Below are 16,796 nucleotides of genomic sequence, written 5' to 3' on the forward strand. Positions count from 1 at the left end.
CAAGCATTTCCCTGTTGCACCACTTAAGGTGGTGTGTGTGTTTCTCCTAGGCATACCCATCACTAATCCCATGCGTGGTAGCTCTCGTGAGAGTTTGGGAGCAGGCAGCAGGCTGGCCCAGCCACCTGGAGCAGGCAGGTGGGCCAAGGTGGCTCTTTGGCCAGCTCTTTGGCCAGCCGGCCTGCCAGCCAGAAAGCACCAGGGGGAAGTAGAAGAAGTGGGCTGCTCCTGGCCAGCAGGAGCAGCAGGGGGGGGTGGGCGGGGCTAGCCACCAGGAACTGGGCAGGAGGGAGGTGGTGGTAGGCTGGCTTTCTGGCCGATCTGCCAGCCAGAAAGTACGGGGGGGAAGTGGGCAGGGGAAGCAGGCTGGCTGGGCTGGCAGAGGTGCAGATGCCCTTCACTCAGCTCAGCTAGTGTGTGTTAGTGTGTGTGTGTGTGTACATTCTCTAAGGCATACTCACGGATAATCCCATGCGTGGCAGCTCTCTCACGAGAGTTTACAAGCAGAAGCCCCTGATTGGACAGTGGGGATTCCCTATGCAGATAGGGAGAAGAAGCCTGTGATGGTTAAGCTCAGCTGGAATGCAACTGCTACTGGTTGGAAGATATCCTTGATTGTAAAGGAGAGGCATCTATATCTATATCTTCTATCTATATTTATATTTCTCTAAGACATGCCTGTCACTAATCCCACGTGTGGCAGCTCTTACGAGAGTTTGCGAGCAAGCTGCCGGCAGGGGGAGAGGAAAGTGCCAGCGGACAGGCAGGAAACAAGATTGTGGGGGGTGGGGAGAAAACAACAGTAGCAGTGGGCGGGCGGGCAAGGAAAGCAGCAGTGGGTGGTGAAACTAGAGACGCAGATGCTCCTCTAGTTTCGCCCACCCACTGCTTTCTTTGCCCGTCCGCCCACAGTCCATTGTGTGAGTGTACGTGCACACACTGTGTGTGTGTATATATAGATTTTTTTAAGGATAGTGGTAGGAGTCTGCGAAGAAAGGGGTCGCGAGGAAGGAAAGAGCCCCTTCAGGAGGAGGCTGCCGTTGTATGAATTAGATGAGGAAACAAGATGAACAAGATCTGTTAACTCAGGGAGAGGCAGAGAGAGGAAGGGAGAGAGAGGAAGGGAGAGAGAGGAGAAGTACAAGTGGAAGAGGAAAAAAGAAGGGAGGGGAAGAGAAAAAGAAGGAAGGGCGAACCTGAGGGAAACAAATGACCATGGCGGTGCCTATTGGTAGCAAGGAAGGGCCCAGTCAACTACTGCTGCTGTTTGGGGCTACCGAGGCCCATTGGTGGAGGGAGGCAGGCAGACACAGGATGGGCCCGGGCCCGGGCCTGTCAGCGGCCTGAGGGGAGCAAGTGGCCATGGCAGTGGCAGCAGCCTGGTCAACTGCTGCTGCTACTGCTCCTTTGTGGTGAAGGTGGAGAGATCTCTGAGGTGAGGGGGCTGTGGCAAGGGGTGAGGGGAGAAATTAAGTACTAGCACGCAGATGCTCTCCACGGGTTAAGCTAGTATACTTTAGCTTAACCCAGACTGTTGCTTTTGGATTTTTTCTAATGGTTACCAATATTTTTTGTTATCATTTTAGAGTCAGTGTTATAATGATTCTAATGTGAGGCTTGTGTATGGAAAACCTGGATTTAGATTTCTACTCATCATAAAGCTTATTGAAGGGATCCTCAAACCTGGGTCCACAGATATTGTTGTACTACAAGTCCCCTCATCCCCAAAGGCTGTTGCAGTTGGAGTCAGGATGATGCAAGTTGTAGTCCAGTAACTTTTATTTATATGTATTTAAATATTGGAGAACAACTGTCAGTAAACACTGGCTCAGTTCACTAGGGTTCTTTCCCTATTGCTTTTCGTTACAGCTCAACAATATTATCCATACACTTGAAAGGAGGTGGGTGTTTTGTATTTAAATATTGGAGAATGACTTTCATTAAACACTGGTTTAGTTCAGTGGGGTTCTAATAGTGTTCTATGGAATTGGTTCCCCCCACCAGATCCTATCGTGGAGATGCCAGGGAGGGAACCTGGAACCCAAATGATCTTCCCAGAGCAGCTCCACCCCCTAAGGGGAATGTCTTATAGTGCTCACACATCAAGTCTCCCATTCATATACAACCAGGGCAGACCCTGCTTAGCTAAGTGGATAAGTCATGCTTGCTACCACAAGACCAGCTCTTCTCTCCTTATGGGGAATGTAGTCATGTGACATACCACTTTTCTCAAAATCAGTTTCTTCCAAATATGTATAGGTGAGAGAACGAAAGTGCAAGTACTTTATTTGAAATGCTTTTATTATCTATCTTTCAGATTTTCATTAAAGGTTGGAGACAGATTTTCCTTGAATCCAGTACTACTTAAGTATAACAAAATCATATCATTAAGGACCTTAGAAATTACAGCACTACATTATAAACTGCTTCGTCTGTTATATAGTAATACTTCATACATATAAGCTGCTCCAAATTTGCTGCTCTTGTAAGGAAGGTAAAATACTACAAAACATTTTTACATAGCAAAAGCCTATAACTCTTAATGCATCCAAGTTCTACTTGGTGATTGTTCAGATAGTATTATGTCTTAATGGATTCCTTTTTAAAGTACTAGATTGTGATTAATTGCAGTGCATGATTATGTACATGAAAAGGATTGGTCTGAACTTTTGCCCTAACCATACATGAGGGTAACAGGGAAGTTATAAAAAGGTGATGATTCCATCATCTTATTGAAATAAAATGGTGACATCTTAGTAGACACAAACAATGCTGTGTGTGTTAAATGAATACCACTTTACTGCTTAGTAGAAGGAATGCAACTCATATTACAACTGTTGAAATAAGAGCCTACCGATCTCTGACAACTTTAAAAAAATCAGACAAGACACATCTGTTCACCCCAGCTTATTAATTAGATTCACTGTTTGGGCGGTATAGAAATCTGTAGTTGTTGTTATTATTATTATTATTATTATTTCAGAAAGAAACTGAGGGTTTAATACTGGCTGCACAAGAACAAGCACTAAGAACAAATGCAATAACAGCAAAAGTAGAAAAGTCAACAACAGCAAGTGCTGCCTTTGTAAAGAAGCAGATGAAACAGTGGACCACCTAATCAGCTGTTGTAAAAAGATCACACAGACTGACTACAAACAAAGGCATGACAAGGTAGCAGGGATGATACACTGGAACATCTGCAAAAAATACAAGCTACCTGTAGCCAAAAATTGGTGGGACCATAAAATTGAAAAAGTTGTTGAAAATGAAGATGCAAAAATATTATGTGACTTCTGACTACAAACAGACAAACATCTGTCACACAATAAACCAGATATAACTGTAGTCGAGAAGAAAGAAAAACATGTTAAAATAATTGACATAGCAATACCAGGGGACAGCAGAATAAAAGAAAAAGAAATAGAAAAAACAACAAAATATAAAGATCTACAAATTGAAAGGCTGTGGCAGAAGAAGACCAAAATAATCCCAGTGGTAATTGGCACCCTAGGTGCAATTCCAAAACAACTTGAAGAGCACCCTCAACACCATAGGGGCCACAGAAATCACCATCAGCCAATTACAAAAAAGCAACTTTACTGGGAACAGCCTATATTCTGCAACGATATCTATAACAACAGCAACAATATTGATAATAAAATTCAGCCATCCCAGGTCCTTGGGAAGGACTCGATGTCTGGATAAAACAAACCAGTCAATAACACCTGTCTGACTGTGTAAATAAATAATAATAATGTACAAAAAATGAAAGATGTATGAAGGGGAAAATATTTGTTTTACTGTTAACCCTGGGAATATTTGTGCCTAGATTCAGCAGAAAAACCAGTGTGGTGTAATGGCTAGGATGCTGCATTTGTACATGTGGGAAAAGGTTTCAATCCATGCACGTCTACTGATTTCATTAAGTGCGTTTGACCATCACCATCTCATAAGGTAACTGTGAGGACAGAATGCAATAAGTACATATATACTGCAGTGAGCCATCCAGAGAAGGTTGAGACAAATGTGTAGGGGTAGGGGATGGGAAATGTTTGCATATGCTATTAGTTCTTATTTATTAAACATGTACTGTATACTCAGGGTTAACTTCAATTTGAACAAGTTTATATAACAGCTATTAATATGGGAGCTCCTTGTATGGAATACTCACAGGATTGGTAAAAAGCATACACATGTGCATACAGTTTCATGGTTTTTACAAATTATGCCAAAATTTGGTCAAAACATTACAGCAGGCATGGATGCTGTTACTAATAAAAAGTGTAAGTTGAGGCACACAATTCCACAGACATATTCATAAAAGGTTATACTTATTCATTGTTCTACATAAGCTATTTTGAGAACATTTTTGTTGAAGAAAAGTACAGAATATTCTTAATTAAAATATTACTTTTCTACAAAACCATCCATGTTCAGGTAGTTTACAATCTTTTTTGTAAACTACCTTACTATTACTATACTTACTAACTATTATTTATAAACAGTTTTCCAACAAAAAAGGTTATCAAAGCAATTTACATAGGAAAGTAATAGGGAACAGATGTGTCCTTGTCCTAAGGGCTCATAATCTAAAACGAAACACAAGGTAGACACCAGCTATGACCACTGGAGGGATGCTGTGCTGAGGTTGAATAGTGACAGTTGCTTTCCCCATGCTAAATGTAAGAAAATCACCACTAGGAAGGTGCTCCTTTTCCTAGTTAGCAGTGATTAGATGGCCTTTATCCAAAAAATCCTAGCCCAAAAACTCCTAACCCCAAAGTTCCTAAGTTTGTTTCCATACATTTGTGGGTTTATGCTTGAATACAGGAACCACAAACTTTGTATGCATCTATTGAGTAAGCACCGGAATTGACATGGCTGCACAACTGCCTGCTTCCAGCTGTTGTTGGACTGCAACTCCCACAGCAAGTGCCCAGTAGTCAGGGATGTTGGGAGTTGTAATCCAACAACAGCTAAATTGGGCAGCCCTGGATTAAGCACATACATCTTCCTACTGCTGGGTGCAGCCATAGTCTTTGAATACAGAAGCCACTGGCATGTCAATTATAGCTATTTTAACATGAGAATTAGAGTTGCTTGACTGGGGCATAAGTGCTTAGATACGTGTGAAATATCAAGATTCTTCTACCTACCTTCGGGTTCCCACTGAAAAAGCAATACCCCCTCCCCTGCCACACACAAAAAAGGATGCATTAATCAGTGATTTATTTTAAGGCAGAAACGTACAGTGCGTTCTGTTTCTCGCACTCTAACCAAAATTGTCAGTCAATAAAGGACTGACTGACTGACCAAAATTGTCTTGTTCCCTATGAGCCCAATCAGAAGCCAAAGGAAGTGTGCACAGAAAGGTATCTGGCAGCATTTTTACTTGTTTTAACATTTCATGCCCTATAATTGTTATTAAAGTGTTTGCAATGAGCCCCAATTAACATTTCCCACACTTAAACATTATGCTATAGGAAAAAGCCAAACAAATTTCAGAAAGTTCAACACACCACACACAACCCGCAGTCTATAAGATACCTAAAACATTTGGGTAACCAGAAGTTTTGATAAAATTGGGTGGTTTTCATATAGGTTTTTACTGACAGGAGCCAGGCAATGTGTTATCCTTATTTGGAATAACTTGGGGATCATCTTGGAACTGAGCCTTTTTGGTCATTGTTATTGCATTAGAGTGCTGTAGCCTTGCTCTTCTAAGCTCTTTTAGATGAAAAGGAAAGGGGGGGAATTGAGCTATATCTTGAACAATGGACTTTTTAAAAAGGAATGAGAGAACAAAGCTAGGTCTCATTGTTTGGTCTCCCGATCACTGCCACCAAAACAATCTGCCTGACGTCACCAAAATAATTCACCTGACATCATGGTGGCGGAGCCAGCCATGAACACCCCACAAATTATTATTTTGATCCAGTTGTTAAGGGAGAATTACAGCAAAACCTGCACTTTCCACAGCTATTAAAGCACTGACCCTAACAGAGCACTCTTTTGTGCTGAACTTTTTTATATCACCAAGACTATTAATCAGGTGCCAGTTCAACTGATGCGCTTTATATAGTTGACCCTGACCAGTGCCTTAATTACGAGGTATTAAATGCTAATTAGGATTCTCCGCATTAAAGTTTAATTTTTTAAAAAATAAGCATAAAATCTAAAAAGTATTGCACTCCTTTGTTGTGCTACAGGATGGATACAGGAGGATGCAGCAATTTGCTATTGACAAGCACTAAAGGAGCAGGTCATTTCACAAGTATAGTGTGGACAAAGGTGAACTGGGCAACTGATGAAAAACTGTGGCCAAGGCGAAATAGCAATCTCCGAGCCAAACAGTAATAAAGTTACTGAAATGAAGCAAGGCAGCTTTTCAAGTGAACTGTCATAAGTAGGAAATGGGCTTCAAACTAATTAAAACCAGTGCTGAACCAACCATTAGGCTAAGCATGCTATAGAGTGGGGCCACTTGCTAAAGGCTACAAGTATCTAACAGGTAAGTTTAATGCCGTAGTATGTTATCTACTAACAGAGTGGACTGATTTCAGTCAGAGCAATTTAAATCACCGAGAAAAAAATCCTGATTTAAATCAAGTTCCCTACTGATATTACCTCACATATTTCTTAAACAATGGTGCAAAACGATCACTAAAACATGTTAATTTATGGCTCAGTAGAGCAGCATATCTAGGAGGATATCCATACTTATTTTTTAATTTAATACATTTATATATCACCCAAAACACAAGTTTCTGGGTGGTTTACAGCAAAACAATAAAAACAGATAAAAATTACTTTTGTAATTTTTAACAAAACTTCATTTTTACTAAATTTAGAAAGTAATAAATAATGTGTTTTTAGTGTAATGAATATGCCTTGGTGCAGCCCCACCACAAACATCAATCCAACTATCCAGCCAGTGTCCTTGTACATGTGACTTTAGTTTGCCTATAAACAGAAGCTAAAATCCGAAAAAAATTCCAGAAACAAGAGCTGGTAGTCACTGGGCAGTGGCAGGCACACTAGAGCAAACGTCATGAGATGAACTGAAATGAAATGAATGCCCATGTTTGACTGGCATACTATGTGAGAGAGAACATTAATTCACACTTAAGCAACTGTTAAGTATAGGTGTAGCATATTTGTGAATTTTAGCTAAGTTAATTTTGAAATGAGAAAACTAGGTCTTTTATTACATATTTTTAAAAATGTGATTTTAAAAAAAATGCTTTTAGCTTTTTAAAAAAAATCATCAGTTTTTACCCCCTCTGCCCAGTAAGGGCTCTGGTATTACAAAAATAAGGGCTAGTGTTAGCAGCAGAAGAGAGGCTACGTGTGTGTGTGTGTGTGTGGTGTGTGTGTGTGTGTGTGTGTGTGCATGCTTACTTGCACATATATGTTCTTTAAAATTCAGCATTTGCATTCTTCTAGCACTTGTCAGCAGTTTAATTCCAATTCTGGGATGAAGGATGATAGCCTTATTACTGGTAAATATATGTCTACTACAACTAAAAAGAATAAAACAGGGTGACAAATCAATGTAATAATCACAAGTCTTCAAGAAACATGTTGTAAGCAGGGTACACACACACAAACAATTGCAGTCAGTGCAACATGGGTCTGAGACAGTAATCTGCTGCCATCACCAAAGCAGAGGGCCACATACTTATTAGAGGCAGATGTGAGATGGCAACAGAATTAGGAGCTACCCTCCATCACATCTCCCCCTGGTGAAAATATGGAGTCCATTTCTATTGCAGCTGCTGCTTGGCTATGGCAAGGTATTGTTTCCAGCCCCACACCTGGCTGGCTGCTGCACTTTTAGAAGCAAAGAGTTTCCAAGTTTCCAGATTGGGTATAACTGTAGCTGAAGAAAACAAAACAAAACAAAAAACAAATCTTCAGCCCTAATATTTTAATTTCAAATTAGACAACCCAAATAAGAACTTTTTTTTAAAAAAGGCTAGTAGGTATAGAAGCAGTTGTAAACAAACGTAACAGTTCTATCTTGACCAAGAAAAATCAAGAACTCCTATTCCATTTAGGGCTTTGACTTAGTGGAGCTACAATTTCAAATGAGATGTGCAGTAACTTAAACATGGCAACAGAACACAACTAGTCCTGGCAGTAAACATTAGCCAAATTTGTCAGCCAGCATTACCCAGCCCCCACCACATGCACACACATTTTGCACAAATTATGTTATTATGTTAACTAAAATATGCAAATTATCTGTGGCCCTCTACATTTCCCAAGGTGACCCCTCCATGCTGAATACATTTCATATCCAATGCACTAAACCATGCCAGTTAGCTAGGCAACTATTTTATCTGCTGAAACTGATGAAACATTAAGAGTAAGATATTTTTTAAAGGTTATGTTCTCCACATAAAACAATGAAGCATTTGAATATATTGTCTGCCACAAATACATTCTAAGTGAATAAGCTCTCATTAGTAATTTGTATTAAACTGAAAGAGGTTTTTCTAGTGTAAGCATGTGCATCTTAGAATCACTTATCTTTGGCAAAAACCTGCCAAACACACCCTCAAATACAGAAAAGCAATACAAAATTCATCACTGAAAGGGATAATTCATTTTGATTCCATTTTAAATATCTGAACTAGTATTTTCACATAATCTGAATTAAACTAAGGAAAGCAGATTATAAGAAAGAGTCAATTATATTTATAACCCATTGAAAACAGTAACCGAAAATCATGCTGCTGCTTAATCAAGGATGCAATACTGTACAGAGTAGGAAGCATACAAGTCTCAGTGAAAGCATATGGGATGAATTAATAAACATACCAGGTTACAGCAAATGTGTACAATGTGCCCTAAATTAAAAATTATATGTTTGAGGATCCACAGAAAAGCCTACTATGAAGAGATTCTAAAGCTGTCTGTCCTAGCAACACATATCTGAACAATTAAATATCAGCTAAATATTAGAAAATACTAAAAATTGTAGGTGTGCAGATGTGCTTATTTTGAAGAACAATTTCTCCATCTGTATACTAGGTATATTCCAGAGGAAGTACAGTGCAGCAACAAGATATGATGACCTACAGTCCAATCTTCGCTCATGAATTGGGGAGCAACAAGAAAAATAGGAGCAGATTCACCAATAGAATGAAAGATCCGCAGAATGTATCTGTCACACAAACAATGAGTGGTAGGGCCTCTACGACATAATATTAATGCTTAGGGACTCTACAATATCATAAGAAGATCTAACGCAGGTGTAACTTCTTCCATAAATTCCGCATGTTTGCACCTGACCAATTTCTGCCTCCTACAATTATGAGCCCTGTTTTGTAATGAATCAAGGAATTCTCCCGTCATCATGAACATTCACATTTGCCCTGTTCCAAAAAATGAACTAGTGCAGTGCACTGGTCTCAGCCCCATGTGCTAGCATGCTAATCTGCGATGATGCAGAGTGCAAGACCAACACAGTTGTGGATGGTTGAACTGTGTGCACACACCCACACAGAGAGTCAAATCTCAGGCTATGCTAGAGCACAAAATGGCTTATATAATTATTTTTTAATTATACCCCACCTTTTATTAAAGTTACAAGGCAATACGTGATCATCTTTTTCTGGTTCCTCTTATGGCAGAAAAGACTCAAGAGTACATAGACAGGCATCCCAATGCCAATTAAGAGCCAAAAGGCACACAGACCAGAAGTAGTGCTTCAAGCCCCCTTTCAGATCATATGCTACTATATGCAATGGCAGGACAATATTCACGTGGTCAACTCTCATGCCTTTGATCAAATCTGAAAGGTTAGGACAAGGCAAGAGTGAGACAGTTCCCATATGTTTTTTAACAGGCTGATGTCAAGGTTGATGTGCAATGTCAATGTTATTTTTCTCAGATGAAATGTGGTACTTGACAATACTGGCTGTACGAAAACATTTACAGCAATGTGGAGAGTAAGCATGGTGACATCTTATGTCTCAGAATGGCCCATTAGTAACAGAGTATTAGCTTCCATAACCTGGTTGCCTATTACGAAAGCCTAAAGTTTCTATTCATATACAAACACATCCGTCTAAAAAACAAAAAGCTCAAATGCAAATGCCCTCCTCCCCACTTACTAATAAGCTTCGTTAATGAATCCTTCCTGTCCCAGGAATTTAAGATATAGTTATTATGTCTCTTTAGGTGGGGAGGCTTCTTGTTTCCTTGAAGAAAAGAGTTTAGTTACCATAACTAATGTACATTACCAGTTTTAGAATTCTAATTGAGTTTAATACTGTTTCATGTTGCATCAAAGTACAAAATCAATACCATTTGTCCAGCATACAGGAAAAATGGAATCTATAAACTGCTCTTATTGAGTAATTAAACACCTATTATTGTCATGAGTAGTGAAAAAATGAATTGGGTAAGATAAATTTTCGCAAGAAAACACTGCAGTGATTAATACCTCCCCGTGTATTAAATAAAAATGACTGCCTTTTGTGCAGGACTGCTGGCAGAAGAACAGGAATGAGAGAAGTAGTTGCCAGTACCACAATAACAGGCTAACCTTGAACTGAACTCCTTTCCTCAAGAAATTAAATGCTATAGCAGGACGTTAAATCCCTCCACTTAGAGCTCATTTGTGTTCCACGTAACCTGCAGTTCCTGAAGGGGAGAAAAAACTCATTATCTTCAAAAGGAGAATCCTTTTATAATTTCTTTACAAATGTGCATATTGTTTCTCCAAAAAAGTATTTCACATTAGAAGGATATGGGTATTAACAGCATAAGCAAGTGGGGGTGGGGGAGAGAGAAAAAGAAAAAGACTTGCATCATTAAGATACCCTTTCTGCTTCTTGGACATTCAAATAGTAACTGAACAGTGTTATAGGGAGAAATGGGATGTGAATGGGGGTTAAAGAAAATGTACCTTTACAGCAAAATTTTAATCTGTCAGAGTGATGTTAAAATGCCCAGATCTCTCCATTGCTACATGCCTGTATTCTGTGCGCACACACACGGCCCCTCCCCCACATTCATCCTGATGGCTGCCTTTACATCCCTATTTTTCTTTTCACTTTCAACGACACACTAGGAACAACTATCAAGTACAAAAGATGAATCTAGGGATGTGACACTTGTAAAGGGTAACCCTATTTCACAAGTGCAATGGGACCAAAAGGGGGGGGAAAGAGGGTGGGGGGAGGAAAGGCCACTGAAGCAATAACTGCTCACTGAATTACCATTAAATGGTAAGATTTATAATCCAATGTACAGTAAGTGCATATCTAATGGAGTTTGTCCTCTAAAGGAATATAAAGTAGATATTCAAGCTTACGAATGTATACAGGCTAGCAGTTCTTTTTATTTTTAAATTTTGGAAACAAAGAATCTGGTGGCAAAGTCACATTTGTGCGTCTGTACACATAGGCAAGGGACACACACACACGTTTACGACCCAAAGGATGGTTAAATGTGTTTATGTCCCATTGAAATAAAGTAAACTGTGTGCTAGATTACACCCAGAGCTGCAAGTGTAAATTAAGGATATGATACATGTATCCTACATGCTAAGGCTTGCATTTTCACATTTCACAATCCAAACAGATTCACTCTTCATAACGACTAAAAAGCCAGCTTTGCAATTACAAGTTAACATTTTGCTTCACAGGAATCATTAATAAAATGAGATGCAGTAAATTCAGTATTTCACATATTGACATTTAATGTGAAGTCTGCCTTTCTCCACCAAAAGCCTAAAATGCTATGATGTTTGTGTTGGCAGAATATTTCTGAGGTAATTTTTGTGACAAGAGCCTTATCTGTTTGCTAACATTAATATTTCAAGAAACACCAGCAATGTTAACTAGCATTCACATTAAGACATTATCTGCACAATACCATACATGTTTACTTAGAAGTAAATCCAGCTGTGTTCAGTGTGCCTTACTCTCAAGAAACCACGCACAATGTTTCAGCCTAGAACTGCTTATTTCATTATTCTCATTCATGTCAGCAGAACCTGTTAAAACACATTCACTTTGGATGCAACCAACTAGGCATGGCTGCTGTGCAACCACCATTAATTCCAACTGGGCTTGTGTTAAATGGGCAGCCCCATTTAAAATTAACTGCAGTTTCATGACAGGAGTGCCTGCTGGACAGACGCCTTTGAAAACAAATATGGTAGTCAGAGCAATGTCTTGTTGGGTCTTTCAGTCACTCAGTGATACAAGGATAAAACAGATAGATCTAATATGAACATGCTCCTAGCACTGTAAACACACAATACATTTGGATTACATTTATTATTATTATTTAAATGGGGAAGGCATTAAAGAACAATCCAACACAGAATGACAAGTTACTCTTACTCTGCCTCATTCTACATTTGAAGGTAGCTGGGTGTTGTTCCCCCCACCCCTCTTTATTTTTTCTTAAACTCCAGCACCTTTCAACAGCAACCCTTAAGCTATCATCTTCAGAAAGAAAAAACAGAAACTATTGGGCTATTGTCTTCAGAAAGGAAAAACACAAACCAACCAGAAACTAGAGCAGACAAACTTCTCCACCATCAGAGTTATATTTTAGAAAATTAAACAGTGCCTGCCTTGTACTTTCAAACCTTGCTGAATGAAGTTCAGTAAAGGTGAAGTAGTGGAATTAGAAGGACAAGTGCCTATGTCATCAGAGCCTTTCGGAGTGGCAGCATATAGAAATGCCTAAACAAACAGGAGCACGTGTGCATTCTATACAGGAAGAAGAGCAGATTCCTAGTAGTCTGCCGTGTAATTCTTCATTACTATTAGTTCTGTTTTTACCAACACGTTCTTAAGAGCCTGGACAGCGCACAGAAAGCTCGACATTATTCAAGAGTGAAGGGGTTAAGAGAATCTCTCTACGCTACAGTGAGCCACAGAATTTCTAACCGCTGAGGAAGACCAGTTGACCACCTGATTATTTTGTTTCAGCACAGTGATAAAAATTAATGGATTGTTTTGATTCACAAAATTCTTTCTATACCTAACTGTGGCGAACACACAACCCTGGAGCAAGAGGAGGGGGGAGAAATAATTTTAAAAAAAAATAAGAGCAGGTTCAACGGAAAAAGAGAACTAATTGCAAGATGATTATGTTCGGCAAAGCAAGAGGTCTTTCTGGCATTACATACCATCACAAGGGTTAGGTTTTTCCACCCTGCTGCTGCTGCTGCCTCAAAACAAGCTGATTTGCTAACAAAGTGGTCAGCTCGGCACTTGCTCAGCATCTCAGTAGGTCCACTGCCGGCTGCTTTTCCAGGCAGAGAAATCTCAAGCACCATTTTCCAATCTGATTACACGGCTCCTTATTCCAGTAGCCTTAAACCTTCATGGCAGTTTACCAAGGTTTTCATCACTTTTTCTTTCTACAAAGCAAAAGAACTGATAAGCTCTCAGGTACCCAGGATTTCACAGTCAATGGCTGGCTGGCAGCCAGGCAGGCTTCATTCACCACACAACTCTTTCAACGCCACATTTCAAAAAGGGAGGGAAGTGGGAATTACCTTGTAGTCCAAATCCTGGACATGTTTACTCAGAAGTAAGCCACATGTACCATTTTGCTTAAGGCGGAAGCCTCAATGTTTTCAGATTCAGGAGGGATGGTGGCAGTGAACACCACCCTGGAATCATGCAACATATACAAATCAGCTATAAGATTCCAACTTTAGGTGTGTACACTACTCCTTTCTTGTATGCCACAACTATCCTGTGCCAAGTCTGTAACTAACAATATTGCTTGAAAATATTTCTTCAAATACAAACAGAACTATGTCTTATGTTGCAATTCCATGCATACTTATTGAGAAGTAAATCCACTGAAATCAACAGGCCTGACTTGCAAACAAACATGGGATTGCATCGTTAGAGACATACCTTAAAAATACTTTTTAAAAAAACAAACCAGAATGACTTGAAGCTTAGTTCTTGTTGCATTACAAACAAAATTAAATATTTCACCACTTCACAACTTTCTTCACTGCATTTATATATCCAACTATTTGAGTGAATGATGAAATGAAAAAGCAAGCTTTTAAATTGTGATTAACCAAAGAACACAGGCATTTTATTTAAATACCATATTGTGCAAATGAAAAATAAATGTCTAATTGATCGAGGGGGTGGGAGCGGGAATAAATATCCAATTATGTCATTTGATGTTTTTCTTCCCTGTTCCAGTTTAGATCTACAAACATTTTACATCCTATGGGCATTAAAATGTTGGAAGGAAAAGAAGTACTTTCTCTTGTTTTAAAGGGAAGACAGTGTTGACAAACATTTCTCTCTCTCTCTTTTGTCTTATGGTTTATGGTATGTTTCATACACACCATAAGCCACAACCATAAACTAGTTGTGTCAGCTATGACCCACTCTCTGTCCTTCATTGCAATTGATCTTCCATTATTTACATGCAGAAGCTCAGAAAACACTGTGTGTATTAGAGTAGGTTATAAGCATTATTTTCCAAGCAAAAAGACAGATATCTTCAACATTTCCTCCCACAAGTTAGATGAAAGTCTACCCAACAGAAAAAATTAGAACGGGGCAAGTGTGTGGGGGGGGGGCATGCTTCCATTTAGCTCTTAAATCACACAGGGGTGGAGTGGGAGCAGGGGAAGAGACAAACAGCGAGTTGGTGGAGCCAGGGAGAAAAATAAGGAAATGTACAACTAAGCTGGTGCAGTGGCTCAGTACTCCAGATCACCAGTGCATTGACCCTCTGTATCTCTGAGTCATTAGCTAGAATCCCAGTTCTGCCTTTAGGAGTTGGGATTTGAACTCGCACACCGATGTGGGGAGATTTAGGATCTTGAGCATGCCAGACAGAAGGGTCATTCTCAGTGATGAGGAGGACGGTTGCCCCCCTGGGGAAGGGAAAACTAGATGAGTGACTGTCGCACCATTCAAGCAACGGACATGCTGCTGACTCAGGAATGGACACTGACAGGCGCCAATGCTTCAGGCCAGCTTGCTCCTAGTGGGAGTTGTTTTAGGGCACTGGTGCTGACAGGTACATGCAAAAGTCAAGGGGAAATAATATACATATATATGGTATGGGTTTTACATCTGTGTATACCAACTGAAAAGGATACACATGCAACTGTGCAACATTTGCAGGAAGAGAGCACTGGTTTCTTATAGCACTTACCCAGTTTGCATTAAACACGAATTTGGATAGGGTAGCATGCACTTGCATTTTGTTTCATGTTAGACATTTAAGTATGACATGCTGGTATATGTGCATATTTTATACACACATGGAATTTCCATATGTGTAGTATCAGGCATAAATGACAGCCAATTTAAAATGCCATTCTCTAATTTATATGCAAATTCCACCTCTGGTAAAATAAAAACATATTTTAAAAGCAGCTTATAATGCCAACACATTATTCCCATGAATGATTCTTCATAAACTACATATGCTGACTGCAGGGTTCTTTTTTATGATTAAATGGTTTATTGGATCAAGAACGAACCCACTTAAACTACCGTGGTCTGCATGAATCAGTAAATTTTCATGTTTCTAATTAAAATGTAAACAGTGTAATGAAGACATCAAGTTTTTAGGCAAATGTCTCTGCCGGTGCCACTTGGGGTATGGTAATTACTGGAGCAGATCTATGGATTCTCCTGAATCCTCTACAAGTCCAGATTAAAAGCATTACTGCTAAACCTTGCCTTTCTCACGGGGGAATTGTGTACTCCAACCTATTCCCAGTTTGCTTACAGATGCAAATATCATATGTACTCCTCACTTTCAACTAGCAGAGTGAGGATGGGAGCTTACCACAGAAATAACAAAATCAGCTATGTGAAAATCACTAGACAACTTAAATTAAAAGCTGATTTCCATATTAAACCTGAGTTATACATTTGAATTCACATGATCATAAAAATAATATGCTTATGGAGCACTTCCATAAATATCCTTTTCAAGAAACCAATCCCATCAGATTATTATATTCTAAATATATCACGGAGAAGTAGGGAGAATAGATAAATGAGAACTCCTAATATTTCTTAAAGTGCTCTTTGCACAATACTTCCGATATAAATGTTTGGACTGTGATCTTGTGCCCAGTTATACATGCACACAAATCAATAGGGTTCACGTACTCCTAGATGGGTACAAGATAGCCATCTTTCTATTGAAAGATAATTTGAAAAAAATATCCATTTCTAAGAAGGTAATGTGAACTCAGGCCCATCCAAACAGAAAGCATGTTTGGGGTATAACTAAAATATTATCTTTCCACCACCACCACCCCCAGCCTGCATGTCTGCCTAAGAAATTTGTCAGAATCTTTCCTAAAGCAAGTGCCCTCTCTTGTGTATATCCAAGAAACACAAAAGTCCTGTCTGCTCACAATTAACATAACCTGTCTACGGCAGCATCTTTCTCTTCCCAACCCCCACTCATTGAATGAGATAGGGTTGAGGGGAAAATACATGCATACTATATATGCTGCTAAGCATTTAAATAGTAGCCTTGTCCATTTTATACCACCACCATTCTGTCCACAAAACAAGGCTTGTTTTCTCACTGTACCGAGTTAAAAGCTGCAACCCCCTGCAACATCAAATGATCTAAAAATGCATACTGCACGAAAGGTTTTCAAAAAAAAAGAAAAGAAAAAGGACACAGTTCATACCCCGACTGGTACAGCCAATTTTCATGATACTATTACATAAATGCTAAACAAGCATGTCTGCATTGCTAAACTGGGTTGTGGAGATAAGTGTGCATAACAAATGAGTGGGGGT

General features: G+C 39.4%; 1 protein-coding gene and 1 long non-coding RNA gene across 9 annotated transcripts in view; one reads left to right on the forward strand and one right to left on the reverse strand.

The window, feature by feature from the left end:
• FIGN (fidgetin, microtubule severing factor) overlaps positions 1–16,796 on the reverse strand; it is a 178,491-nt gene that overhangs the window by 127,403 nt on the left and 34,292 nt on the right. The window contains exons 1-2 of one of the 7 annotated variants that reach the window (XM_053262064.1): positions 16,685–16,708; positions 13,163–13,396 (exon numbers count right to left, since the gene is read on the reverse strand). The exons of 5 other annotated variants lie outside the window; for them this stretch is intronic. The gene's annotated coding sequence lies outside the window, so the exon portion shown is untranslated. Of the gene's footprint in view, positions 1–13,162; positions 13,397–16,684; positions 16,709–16,796 lie in introns of those variants that run through there. One more of the 7 variants, XM_053262056.1, reaches the window with a different exon arrangement.
• LOC128330023 (uncharacterized) lies at positions 891–11,160 on the forward strand. 2 transcript variants are annotated; one of them, XR_008309923.1, is made up of 4 exons: positions 891–3,954; positions 6,210–6,511; positions 7,447–7,502; positions 9,040–11,160. It is a non-coding gene; the product is annotated as an uncharacterized LOC128330023 (long non-coding RNA). The 2 variants fall into 2 exon arrangements; XR_008309924.1 differs by lacking the exon at positions 7,447–7,502.

Source organism: Hemicordylus capensis, chromosome 1, assembly GCF_027244095.1.
Source record: "Hemicordylus capensis ecotype Gifberg chromosome 1, rHemCap1.1.pri, whole genome shotgun sequence".
NCBI classification, from domain to species: Eukaryota; Metazoa; Chordata; class Lepidosauria; order Squamata; family Cordylidae; genus Hemicordylus; species Hemicordylus capensis.